We start from the raw sequence: 12,266 nt of genomic DNA on the forward strand, positions 1-12,266 counted from the left end.
GCCCCAGCCTCCTGTTAGGACTGGTACGTATACCACACCAGCTTGTGTGACAACCTTATTTCCCGTGACTCAGAAGCACAAAACTGTACAGCTACATGCGTCACATTTGTGCAGTGAAAGTATCGGCTGTGTTCTGTGCTGAACAAAACCAGATGTGCTTTTTTTGGTGTGTTATAAATTCCAAGCAACACCACAAGGATGGTTCAGGGAGTCCCAGAGCACCAGCAGATGTGCCCTTCTGGTGCTGTGGATGGATGCATGCCTCAGCATGGACTATTGTGTAGTCAGCCTTTCTTATCAGCATTACCTTTCCTTTTGCTATTTAAATATTTATCCCTTGCTCTCCTCTTTTTTTCCAATTTATTTCTGTTGTATTTCTCTAGACCTTCAGATCTAATAATCATATAAAATCATTTTGATCCACACCACTGGTTTATTTGGTATGTTTTCCATCAGCCCTGGGACTCTTTCTTTGGTCTGGTAATAGATGTATTTCTCATGGGACCTTCCCTTTGTCTTTTGTGTCATCTGCTGGCTCAGTGACCATTCACCAACTTAAAATTTTGTGTCTTGTCACTCTCTTTCCTACCTTTCTATGTCTTCCTGTGCAATTTATTTTTTTTTCAGTATTTTTGGCTTTTATTTTTATTTCACTTCTTATTTAACTTTTTTTTTTTGAAAAAACCTGCTCCCTAACTCCTTTCATTCAGATCTGCCTCTCTTCTTTTTCTTTCTATGAGTCCTTATTTTTTATTTCAGTCTTTTGGCTCCTTTTTAGAGCTCATTTTCAGCTCTAAGCCCCTGCCCAGTACCTCATATAGATCCATGCCGAGCAGTGTATTGGAGAACCCTAAATTATTGTGCACGCCTGAAAGAGCACGGAGTGGCTGATGGCTCCTTGAGAGCCTTTCTTCACCATGGGCTGGAGAGCATAGAGGAAGTTGTTGCTCCTGAGTTTCAGTCCCCAATTGGAGTACTTCTCCATATACCACAAGTCTGGATTTCCTTCTCTCCTGACAGCCCCAGCTCCACTTTGTCCTGCTGCAGGACAGGGCAGTGAGAGACCCCATTTTTGATGCTGCTTTCCATCAGCGTGGCCACATAAAGCTGGAGTTGGCCCTGGCCTTTCTTGGTTTCTCACCAGTCATGGCTGGACAGGAGCCATCCCGATCTCCTCTATGACCCCATGTTGCTGAGAAGAAAATTCCCTCTCTTGCAATGCAGTGCTGGGACTGGGAGGCAATGGGGACCATGCCATGGGTCGGCTCCTGCCGTACCCTGCTCCACCTTCCACATCCCACCACGCCAGGATGATGCCTTTGCATCCTTTTCCCTTCAGACAGCATTCGGTGCGCCAAAATATCTGTGCGGGTAGGGTTAAATGGCTGCTGCCGCCTTTAGAGCAGTAGGGTAGTGGTGTGGGACCCCTCAGGATGCCATTTATCCTTCCCTCTGGTTTGGCTTCGTGGACTGGACTGCAAATGGATGGGGTTTGAACTTTGCGGATGAGTAACCTGATCCTTGTGACAGACCCAAGCCTCTGCCCTGTGACGGTGTGTGAAGTGACAGAGGCCATGGCTTGAGGTATCGCCAGTCCTGTGTGTGTAAACTTTGCGCTTTCAACTGTTTTGGCCTTCTTGGTTGTTGAAAGTGACATTCTCTAAAGCTTTTTCAGCTTAATGTACTGGCATTTATTTACAACTCCACCTTGACCGAGTTTTATTTTATTCTTTCGTGTGTAAAACACATTGTTCATGAAAGCGAGGGACTAATAGCAGACTAGAGCTAAGCCTAGTAAAAGCAGGTGTTATGCAATTTGTCACCGCATGACTCTGCTAATGCATCTTTAGTCCAGGACTGCAGTACCCCTGCCATGTTTTAAAGTGCAGAAAGATAAGCATACGCCGTACCCTGGAGTGCCTTAGTCTATAAATGTAATTCAGAAATATGGGAAACAGCACTCTGAATCTGATGGCCTTTTTCGACACAATTACAGAAGCAGCGTGAGATGTTGAACGTTTGCAGCAAGGGCGCACAGAGCAAATGGGAAGTCGGATGCGCGGGCTGTTAATTCAAGCCTAGATAAGCTTCTGACTAAGTGGGTTTTAATTTGTTTTTTACCCTAATATGATGCTTGTATGATAGCCGTTTTCCTGAGAAGACCTATTACGAACCATGCTCATCTGTAGAGCCATGTGTAATGATGAGGATACCTTACACTTTTGAATGGGCCTCTACAGACTTCAAGGATATGAATCTAAAGAAGCATCGAATATCAAACCGGTTTTGTTTGACTGCAGATGAAGACACTTTAATCTGGAAAAATTGTGTGTGGTTTGAAATGAAATGAAATGAAATGAAATGAAATGAAATGAAATGAAATGAAATGGGCAACAGATGAAAAAGAATATTTTCTCTCAGGAGGGAGACAGAAAAGGCATTTGATCCCCCAGCATCACGTTTATGTCTGTCTTTGTTCTTTTCTGGTACCGGAAAGGTACCAGGAACTTCTTTTGAGTACTCAGTGTCCCCAAACTTTTGCTGATATGAATGGGAATTGAAGACTTTGAGTGCCGTAGAGGAGAGGTTTAACTCCAGGGGTCACAGATAGGAAAGCGTATGCCTGCACTGCAACCTCCAGATGCACAGTGACCAAGTGTTAATTCACATTGGCAGAACAAACCAGGCAAGGTTGGGCTGGCTACTAACAATTTTTCAAATGGTTGAAGAGTGACAAATCATTCTTCTAGTTACCCATTGAGATCTCACTGCATACTCAGAGCCTGCAGTATAGCCTGGAAATCAGTAATCCTTGGCTCTGCGTTAAGAACTAGACAGAGACAGGATGGGCAAAGCAAGAATCAGCAGATGCACCCTTACTGGGAGCACACAATCTCTATCATTTCATTTGTGTAAAATCAGAGGGAGCTTTTTCTCTGATTTCATTCAGCAACAGGTGGTTAGCCGGTCCATGTGACAAGCTAAGCTTATCTGGTATATTTGGCTTTCTGTTTCTTAAGGGTATAGAAGCAGTTTGTCTGAATGGGTAGATGGAGAAATCTCAGTTTTTCTAATGTGGTTCCCTTTGATCTTACCTGTTGGAAATATATATCTAAGCAATTTTCCTGGCAATGAGTTATGACACCATGTCAGGAGAGGTTTTGGGGTAGGCAGACATTGCAAAAATTGCCAACTGTTGCTAGAGTCCTTTGATCTACATATGTGTGCAAATGAGTGTTCATACAGCTGGGTGGCAGCTCTTTGAAATGGTATCAGCAGAGAAGTGCACTGCTCTTGCTCTTTGTGTATTTATGAGTCATTCTCTTTAGTATTGATACTGTGAGAATTTTTCGCTCCCGCCACTTTGTATTCAGCAAATAGTGTGAGAAATAATAAGCTTTATTTTTTGCATTCTGATGGAGTAAAGTTGTCAGGACTGGTTACCTTTAAAGTGTTTATCAGTAGTAGATGCTGGACCTCATATTCCTTAGCTTTAATGCTCTTTTTCCAAAGGTACAGGTTGTGTAGCTACCAGCACTGTGTGTGCTTGACCAGGCACTTTCTTCTACAAACACCTACGATTGTGTCCCCCAGGAGGAATCCCATCATCAGCCCCAAGGGCTGCGCTGCAATTTACTTAGCTGTAAAGACTGTGGTCCTTTCAGGTGCCGCTACCAAGCATGGCAGGTTGTTTTCCTTTTTCCCTCATGCACTTCAGTGTTGCAAAGCCTTCCTCAGGAATACCAGTTCCTGTGGACAGGGAGGTCTTTCTTGCATAAAGAGATAACAGACATGGTCTAAGGCAAGCAGAAACACCATGTGGCCCTCAGCATGAACAAAGCCCAAGAGTTCAGATCCTCTTCAGAAACATTGAACTCAGAGGGGCTGCGTCTGTCATGAATTTTGGAAAGATTTTGGCCCAGGTTTGGGTGATGCTTTAAAGGGATTTCTGCAACTGAACCTGAACTTGCTGACTTTTGCCCTTCCTCAGCTGAGTGGGCCGTTCTTCAGGGTTGTCCAGACATAGGGCTTCATGCTGTCATTTGTTCTGGCCGTGGCTGTATCTACATAGTGTACGCCTTGAGCCTGTGCTAGTAATACAGATGCAAAGGTGAAAGGACATGGCTGTTGCTGGAGTTAAGCCTGCTCTCAAATTTGCTCACAGCAGGGAAAAGGATGCTCTTTCCTCTGAGAAGTTCCTCTGTACATTTTGGCTTCAATCAATTTTTCAGATTTCACCCTAAAGATTATTTGCCTTCTTTTGCTATGCCAGGTAATCCCAGTATTTAGCAATGAGCTATGCTGTTCTTGGCTGTTCCTAATTAATATATTTTAATCTGTCAATAATTAATGTGGAAATCGGGAAGAATAATGCCGTGGAGGCTAGAGCCTGAGATCTGCTGCCTGGCAACGGTGGATGTACATATCCATTATATCAGGAAATTAGAAACTGGAGCAAGAACTGATCTGTCTGACATTTTGTAAGATGATATAAATGGGCCCACTCAACAAACACTAGATATATGTGAGGATATGAATGATATATGTCTGGGGAAAAGATATTATCTCTCTTATGAGGGTGCAGTTAATACCAGACATCAATTAAGTATAGTTCATTAAAGCCTCTAGGTAATCTTATTTTTGGACTAGATCGGAGGAGCAACCTACAAGGACTGACAGAGGGGTTATCTCAGTAATAATCTCCACTTTTGCATGTAGCATCTCTCATAGGATGGGCTAAGTGAAGTAGCATCTAGACTGTAACAAAAATAACCTTTTCAGCTGTAAAGACCGTGCAGTGAAAAGTAATAGCGGCTTATTATGTTTGAAGTAGTTGCATCAGATAGGTATGTTGAGATATGCCAGTCATGATAGTAGTGCTGATATGATAATGGTTGGTTTATGCACTCACTCTCCAGCATCAGAAAGGGAGCTTTGCCTCTGCCGTGTTCATGGGATGTAGCTTTATCTGAAATATTTCATTCATACAGGTGGAGTGACTGGAGCCAGGGAAGATTATGGTACTATTAGAGATAAGGAGGTGACATTTTCTTGCTTCTTCCTGCTTTGGCTAAATATTCCTTTATATATTTAAAGATATGGTGTTTTAATGGAATCAGTTTGAATGTTGTTTTCTTGAGTTTGGACAGTTGTCTCCACCTTTTGAATCCCAAGTGTAATGCACCAATTGCTGCTAGGAAATAAAGTAAGCATTAGTAAGCATTCAATAAGGTAAGGTGTTAATGGCTATTGCAATACCATATCTTATTCCCAGTTAGTGATGTGGCTGGCAGGCAAAGAGACAGGAGAAACAAATTTCTTCAATGCACCTGGAAGAAACATGGTGAAGTCTGGCATGGAGCCTGAGTTTGCAGGGTAACTTCTGAGAACGCCTCACTTTCCTACACTCAGCTACTGAAACAGGCTCTACATTTCATTTGCATTTTGACATTAAAACGAAGTCCTTCTGAAAGCTGGCTCTCTTTTTTATTTTTCTGGTCTTTCTTGTGGAATCTTCCATGGCTCCTTTCCTACATTTAATTAGTGTCCCGGTTGCTCCTGTGTCATGAAACGTGTGGGCTTGCTGCAGCGCGGGCTTGGGGGTGCTGGAGGCAGCGAGGAGACTGAGCATCTCTGGAGGCAGCGGGGACCAAAGGAGGGTGTCAGGAGGGGGACAGGAAAGAGCATGGGCTGCCTGCTTGTGGCAGAGTTGGGCTAGCTGGTGTCATCCTTTCACAAGAGAGAAGGCTAAAAAGGAGAGAAAAGTGAAACGCTGCTCAGGAGAGGCACGTGATTTTACATCTCTAGATGTTAAGACAAACAGTGTGCTGACTTTCACCAAGCAGCTGGCTGAAACTGCATCTCTTTAAATGGGATGATTTTTCCAAGCCACTTTTTACTTCTTTGCTTGAACTAGAAGCTTTGCGAGCACTTAGCATTACCAGCACTGGCACTTTAGCTTGCAGACACCGTCTGCAGGGGACAAAACGGAGCTTTGCTGCTCTGGGATCTCCCCAGAGATTACATCCTCCTCCTCCTCCTCAGATTCCCCGCCAGGATGAGAGATCACTGGGAGGATGCTGACCGAGAGCTGCCACCCATGCAGACCACAGTGAGGCTCTGTGGAGGAGAAATACTGCCAGGTACTTCTGCTTAAACGCTGTGGCATTCCAGTGGTCTTCCTTACTCACCATCTTTCTCCTCTCCCCTTCTCCCCGCAGCACAGACCCTCAGCCTTGCTCCCTGTGTGGGTATAATAACAGCTACAGCTCTCCAGAGTTCCACACAGTCTAAAATATGTCGGGTTTCTGGTAGCGTATTTCAGCTAATCCCTGTTCATATCTGGGGTTTGCTGTTTCAGAGGCACTCAGAGTAGGAAGTCATGCCAAATACCGTATAATGAGACAAAACTGGCAATGCTGATTTACTGAAGGGATTATTTCCCACAGGCCGTTCATACCATCATGCATGGTGTTCTGCTTCCCACAACTCTCCCCAAAGCCTTTTGGGATCCTTAGATATCTTTTTCTGGTAATTATTCTGCTTTGTGGATTTGGGTCTTTTCTTTTCCACTACCTGTGTTAATTGGACCAACAATCATACTCCACATCCAAAGGCAAGAGATAATCTGTGCAAGTTTTTGGACTTGAGGGGGATATTCAGAATACCATAAAAGCAAATCTGGTGTTATACAACATGAGTCAAAGCAGAGATATTTCCAAAAACCGCAGCTTGAAACATCCCTATAAGCAAAAGCTTCTGCATTCTGCTTAAAGAGCTGGCAGTAATTTTGCTGGCTTCAAAAGTATAAAATTTTATTGTGTTACCTGCCTTGTTGCACTATAACTAGCACAGTTTTTTGTCAGGCCATGCTGTGCCTCAGTCCGCAGCAGCTGTCAGCTCCTATGGTAGAGAAGATGAGAGAGAAACATATTTCATGGTGCCAGACTCTGGACGTTGCTCAGCTTGCTCACATTTTCAGGGTAGCCGAGTTTGTTTTCAGCTGGAAAACAAACAGTCTGCGGGGCTGCATCGCCCTTTCAGAGCATGAGGAAACTTGCAGCGTCCCAAAGCTGAAGGCTTTTAATTATTTTTTCTTTTTTGCCTCCCTTTCTTTCCTGGCAGCTATTCTGCTGGTCCTACACGATGTTGTTTTTCACGTTTATTTGCTGCTGTCTCCGTGTGAGAACCTGATGTTTTCCTGGCCAAAGCGCTGTCCCTCGCACTAGAGGAGAGTGAGCTAAGCAGGCTTTGCTGAGCTCCGTCGAGACAGACGGACTCCGTAGCTCTTCCCAATGTCTCGGCTCCAGGCTTAGCATTGGGCGCTGCAGCTACTCGTCACCACCTGAGGTCTCACTGAAACCTGAGTTCTTTATCCCTCCTATGTACAATTAAATTAAGTCAGCATGGCTCCCCAGAGAATGCATGGACCAGAAGGGGGGCAAATAAGACAGGAAAGAGTAGACGGTGAACTAGTTATCTCTTCCATTTATACTTTTAACGAGATGAATTAAGAAAGGCAAATTTAATAGCAAATCGCACTGCAGCTTTTGCTGAAATGTCTTTGCTGTGAGGCTGGGAGAGACTTCTAAGGCTGGTGTTCTTATTAAACAGCGTGCTACTGAAGGGCAGGTAATTAGCAAAGCCACAGTATTTTGGCTGTTATGATAGGTTCAGTCACATTTTCTGAAACTATAGGAGATGTGAGCGTCTCCCAGCCTATTTTTCAAAACCCTTCCTTTTCTTCAGACTGGTTAAATATGTAATTTCAGGGTTTATTCCAGTTCGCATCGACGTCCCAAATTCTCACAATGTACATAATAATTTGCTGATCCAGCACAATTAGTGTAAACATTTGATCTCTCACCATCTTGTGTTGCCTTTTCCACCCCTGCTTGTGTTAACTGGACATCTATTAACGGTCTGTAACCAAAGGCAAGAAATAATCTTTTGAAGTCTTGGCACTGGAGGCAGGAACTTTGAATGACATAAAATTATTCTGGTGACTTGTTTAAAGGATTAAATTTTTTCCAGGTTAATTTTTCAGTTTATATATTTGAACCAATAAAAAAATACTGCAACTAAACCCCCATAAAATAAATGAGCGTGCAAATATGATACATTCATTAAAAGACTTCCAGATCTTTATATCTCCATCAAAACACTATGCAGTTATGCTGAGCATGGTAAGTTCATCTCCTTACTCTGCCTTTCCATGTTTCTTCTCGTATTAATTTTTCATTATGTGCACTGCTATTCGTTTTGATTGGCACCTATGTAACGTCAGAATCCAGATGATGACTACTTGGCAGCTGGTCTGTATCACTCTGTTGTCTTACATTTCTCATCTTGTACTACTGTGTATCTTAGGGGTCTTGACAAGCCTTGGAATTAAAAGTAGGAGAGTATTATAGCAGTAACCTTTGCTATTGAATGCATAAAGCAGAAAAGACTTTGCCAAGAAGGATCTGTGTCCCCTTTTCCTGTGTTATAGATAGGGTCATTGAGACAACGGCAAAATGATTCAACCTCGGTTACCCAGCAGGCAAACAGCAGAGCCACGATGAAGGCACAGGTATCCTGAGCTCTGATTTAATCTACTTCCCACTGGCCAACACTGCCTTTGAGGTCCCTGTCATCTGGAGAATGTTTTTGTTCTCACTGAGTAAGTAGCAGACCCGCATAGAGATTGTGAGAGCTCTGTGAGAGCAATCCTACTGAAAGCAATGAGGAGGACTTACTTGGGTCTTATTCCCTCAGTGGTAAAAACAAATAAAACCATAAATCCCCCCTTTCAAATTGGAGTTAATATATGTAAGTGTAAAAAGATGCTGTCTTACGCAAAGAGCAAAAGATACATGAGCCAAGAATGGGAAATGAAATACATGTGGGTGCTAAGTATCCCGCTTATGGTATTATAGCTCTGAGGATCAAAAACTCTTGTCCTAGATACGTGTGCTGATTCACTAAGAAAATGTGCAGTGTTAAATCACTGTGTCATATTTCTTACCCACGCTGGGGTTAGACCGGAGGTTGCAAACTGGGTTGTCAAAACAGCACACGTGGGATTTCACAACTGTGAAATCTGGCTGTTTTAAACACCCATTGAAAATCTATCTTCACTTGAAAAAACTGGGAGGTGGGAGGATATGCCAAGGGAAGGATCACCCTGCTGCTTGCTGTGTTTTACAGCTCTATTCCCCTAATCACCTTCTTCAGGCAACCATCTGAGAGCAGAGCATAGATCAGGTGAACCTTTGGGGTGACCCTAAAGAGCCATCCATATATTTTTATTAGATGTTTCAAGAACACTTTGGTAAGGCCTTTGGTAAGGCCTTTGACACTGTCCCCCACATCATTCTCCTGGAGAAGCTGGTGAATCATGGCATAGACAAGTGTACTCTTCACTGGGTAAAAAAACTGGCTGGATGGCCGTGCCCAGAGAGTTGTGATTAATGGGGTGAAATTCTCTTGGCGGCCGGTCACCAGTGGCGTCCCTCAGGGCTCAGTTTTGGGGACAGTTTTGTTTAATATCTTTATCAATGATCTGGATGAGGGGATTGAGTGCACCCTCAGTAAGTTTGCAGATGACACCAAACTAGGTGGGAGTGTCGATCTGCTTGAGGGTAGGCAGGCTCTACAGAGGGACCTGGACAGGCTGGATCGATGGGCCAAGGCCAACTGTATGAGGTTTAATAAGGCCAAGTGCCAGGTCCTGCATTTCGGTCACAACAACCCCAAGCAACGCTACAGGCTTGGGGAAGAGTGGCTGGAAAGCTGCCCGGCAGAAAAGGACCTGGGGGTGCTGGTGGATGGCCAGCTTAACATGAGCCAGCAGTGTGCCCAGGTGGCCAAGAAGGCCAACAGCATTCCAGCTTGTATCAGGAATAGCATGGCCAGCAGGAGCAGGGAAGTGATCGTGCCTCTGTACTCGGCACTGGTGAGGCCTCACCTTGAGTACTGTGTTCAGTTCTGGGCCCCTCTGTACAAGAGGGACATTGAAGTGCTGGAGCGTGTCCAGAGGAGAGCTACCAGGCTGGTGAGAGGTCTGGAGATCAAGTCATATGAGGAGAGACTGAGGGAACTGGGCATGTTTAGTTTGGAGAAGAGGAGGCTGAGGGGAAACCTCATTGCCCTCTACAACTACCTGAAAGGAGGTTGGAGAGAGGTGGGTGTTGGCCTCTTCTCCCAGGTGAATAATGACAGGACCAGAGGAAATGGTCTGAAGTTGCGGCAGGGGAGGTTTAGATTAGATATTAGGGAGAATTACTTTACTGAAAGAGTGGTCAGGCGCTGGAACAGCCTGCCCAGGGAGGTGGTTGACTCACCATCCCTAGAGGTATTTAAGAAACGTCTAGATTTGGCACTTCAGGGCATGCTCTAGTGAAAGAGATTGTAGGGTTTTTTGTGTGTGTGTATGGTTGGACTCGATGATCTCAAAGGTCCTTTCCAACCATGAAGATTCTATGAAATAATTTCTATGAGAAGAACCCTAAGAAATAAACAGCAAGCATCCACGGCACTAGAGCCTGTAACAGCAACACTGCTGTGTTTAGTATTTCCACTGCAGAATACTTCAGCATTACTGTAAAAGTAAAAGCAGATTATACCTACAATATGCAGTAGACAATTTCCTTTGATACCTTTTGGGGTAGAATCAAGGAGGAAGATTTTTCACTACTATCACAACCCACACAGCTCTTGTTATTCTCAGTGTCATTTTGTTCTCAAGAGGAAATAGGATGATTGAAGAGAATGACACTGTCGTGACGTCTTTAACATTTATTTTTTTTTAAGACTGCTTGGGTATCAAGATTTAAACGAAGATGAGTAGCAGAACCTACAGTCAGGAACTTGCCTGGCACAAAAGAGAAGCTGCATTTTAACTGCAGAACTGAGGATTTGTTGAACTTGGGCCTCGCATATCAGTAGTAGTTGTTTTTCTCTGAAACATTAACATGAATAACATTAGGTCACACGTAAAAGTCTTCTTGAGAAGTAAAATGTATATAATGCAAAATGTGAGTACTTACTTTGGCAGAATTGGGTTGGGTACAACTGGTCTGCTACAAGGCATTTGGCCTCTGAGGTATTGATTAGAATAATGCCAACCTCAGCAAAGACAGCTGTTTAATGGGCATTGCAAGATGCATCATTAACTTCATTGAATTTTCAAAACCTTCCTTTTCCCGAAACCAACATTGTGAAAGGTGCCTCCACTCATCTGTCTTTCTGGTGTTGCTAACAAAATCGTTAAGGATTTGATGGGCACCGAGATTGTCCTCTTTCAAAACAACACTGGTGCATGCTATGTGATGGACAGATGTGATGTGGTTTGCATTATCGCCTCTGCCCAGGCTTAGACTGGCAGCTTGCACCGGTGCTGGGTGCCTGGAACAGCTCATGCAAAAGATGCTGCATTTGATATTTCTGTGACCTCTTGCTGTCTGTTTCATAAGTAGCTCATTGGAATTTCGTTGCTGGTCTTGCAGACTCAAGTAGTTGTTGTCTGTGTTTTTTTTTTTTTTTTAAAGCTATATTCTAACATATTTCAGGTCTTATTCCTCATTGCAAGCAAATGCATATTAATAGTAGGAATATTATATGTTTGGCAAATGATGTCACAGCTGAAATCTTCACAAGCAGTACAAAACAACTATTTATGCTAAGATGGATGGATGATTATTATCTCTTTGTTTTCTTTTTCATTATCCTTTTGAATTAAAACCTCTTTGCAAAGCCATTATCCTGGCTTTAAACAGCTCTCTATATTGAATGTGTCTCTGCCTCTTCTACCCTTTTTTTCTTTGCTTAGATTGAGTTCTAATTTTCTGTGATTTCTGAGCTATAATTTCCTTATTGTTTCATAGTTGTACAATGTCCTGTTCATAAATTCAATACATGCATACTCTATTTTGTTTCTCAAGTGCATGTAGGCCAAAAAGTAGCAGGAACCTTCTCTAAAAGCTATATTTACAGCTCTAGTGGCAAGCACTCTCCTCCTACACTGTAAAGTTGTGAAAAACTGTCAAGATGTGAGTGTGCATAACAGTGCTCCCGACGGCTGGAGCTGATTTATTTTTTAACCATGACTTCATTTTGTCAGTTAAACCAAAAAGAATGGGAAAGAAGCTCTTCCGGTAAAACCCAGCAAAACACAGACTTAAAAACTACTTAAAATTGCAGCATCTCAAACTACTCTACCCTGCATTGAGTGGACATAGGTATAACAGGACCAAGAAAGAATGGTTGCACCTAGGTCTAAT

Source organism: Larus michahellis, chromosome 2, assembly GCF_964199755.1.
Source record: "Larus michahellis chromosome 2, bLarMic1.1, whole genome shotgun sequence".
NCBI classification, from domain to species: Eukaryota; Metazoa; Chordata; class Aves; order Charadriiformes; family Laridae; genus Larus; species Larus michahellis.